Source organism: Myotis davidii, unplaced genomic scaffold (assembly GCF_000327345.1).
Source record: "Myotis davidii unplaced genomic scaffold, ASM32734v1 scaffold496, whole genome shotgun sequence".
Classification (NCBI taxonomy): domain Eukaryota; kingdom Metazoa; phylum Chordata; class Mammalia; order Chiroptera; family Vespertilionidae; genus Myotis; species Myotis davidii.
The window spans coordinates 7,616,442-7,618,373 of record NW_006289398.1 but is presented as its reverse complement, the minus strand read 5'-3'; positions in this window follow the sequence as shown (position 1 = coordinate 7,618,373).

Below are 1,932 nucleotides of genomic sequence, written 5' to 3'. Positions count from 1 at the left end.
GGGCGGCGGGCGGCGGGCGGCAGCCTCGCGGAACCATGTGATGTCTTCCTGCCCAGCGTCCATTCTGCTCCTCCTGGGACCAGCACCTCGATTTTCCTTTGAGGCCCCCCTTCCACACTCTGCCCCTGGGAGGCCCCAGCTCCAGGTCCCAGCCCAGGCCAGCCCTCCAGCCTCCTGCTCTGGGGGGAGCAGGGGGAGCCAGGTTGGGCGAATCGGACTCGATCCCGAAAGGTCTGGGGCCACAGCGTGCGCGAGCGTTCTTGACTGCGGAGCAGCGAGCTGGGCCAGGCAGGCCGGGCACTGTGTTTGGAGCCGGGCTGCCTGGCAGGTCTAACGCCCAAGCCGGGGCCTCCCTCCCAACCCTGTGGCCGAAACAGAATTTCCTGCCCCAACCGGTTATTTCCCCTTCGCTGGGCTGGAGGCGAGATGACCACAGGGTCCGGCTGCTGTCCCTCCCTGAGCCAACGAAGCAGAGACGGGCTGAGTCCTGTAAGCGTTCACTCCAGCCCTGCCGGCAGCAGGGAGAGCAGCAGGCCACCCACACGTCTGCTCCGCCCCCCCTGCCCCCCCTCAGCCGGCTGCTTGTATCGGGCAGAAGGACAGATCCCAGGGAAAGTGGGCAAAGGGTGCCAAGTGGGTCCCAGGCCCCCCTGCACCTCCCAGCCAGGTGAGAACGTGCCTTCTCTAACCAGAATGAAGCCGCCACGGCTACAAGAGCAGGGTTCATATTCCTTACAGTCATGGCTGGTCCCCGTTAGTCTATCTCTGCCCCCATCAATCCGGGGAGAGAATGTCGACCCCACGGTTGTGGGAGGAAGACGGGGGGCTCGGCCCAGGCCGTGGGCCTGGTGCCGGACGGGGTGCTGGTGCCTGACTTACGGAATGCCCAGAGAACCCAGGCAACAGGAGCGCCCCACGCCTCTCAGCTGGAAGGCGTTGGCACGGCCATTAGGGGCGGCCCGGGCTTTTATGGGAGGAAAGTGCTCGCTGATGACAGGGCGGGGCTCATTTGTGCGTCTGCGTCTCCTCTCATCGCGCGTTGGTGCTGGAACAGGGACTTGAGAAGCGCCCAGAGGTTTACGGCCAGGACTCGAAAGCTGGGTGTGCAGGCCCGGGACCGGGTAATAAAGGTAATAGCACCGCTTACAGCCGTCCCGTGTACGCCTGTCTCTGCCTGAGTGGCTCCGGGCCTCTGCAGACCTGAGCCTTCCGTGACGTGATGCATGGCTGCTCGTCGACCTGGGCCTTCTCGGAGCAGCTAAGGAGGTTCCAGCAACAAAAGGAACGAGGGACCCAGCACCCGAGGGACCATCGCTGCCCGGGCCCCCCTGTGGGAGGAGGGAGGGGCGAGCTGCTGTGCAGTTGGACAGCCGATGGCCACGAGTCTCCCGCTCCTTCCCCCGTAGCCACTCGGCTGGGCCCCGGGCAGTTCCCTGCGTCCCAGGTCCATGTTCCCTGTTGTCACTTGTTTATTTCCCGATGACCAGCGGGGCTGAGAGGAGGGCCGTTCCCACACACGCCACATGAACCTTTAACGCGATTGGAGACGGAGGGGCAGCGCCAGGAGGAGCGCGGGCTCGGGAACCTGTGCAGGACGCCTGGTGCTTCCTTTCGGGGCGACAGGGGAAAGCGAGGCCACAGGACTGTGAGGCCGCGGCCACGGAGGGAGGTGGGATGGACCGACAGCTCGATGTGCCCGGCTCCTGCTTCGTCTAAAGCCACGGCCTCCAGGGTCACCTCGGTCCTTGGCTTCTCCCCACCCTCCTCCTGCCTCATGACCCTCACCCCCTGTTCAGACCGGCCGGGGCCCCTCCCCGCCCCCTCGCTGTGCTTAAGGCAAGGACAGCCGGCCGCAGCTTCACCAGGGCCCACTGGGCAGACACACGGCTGCTCTTCTCGCTGACACGAGTGACACGTGGGTGTTCCGACGGG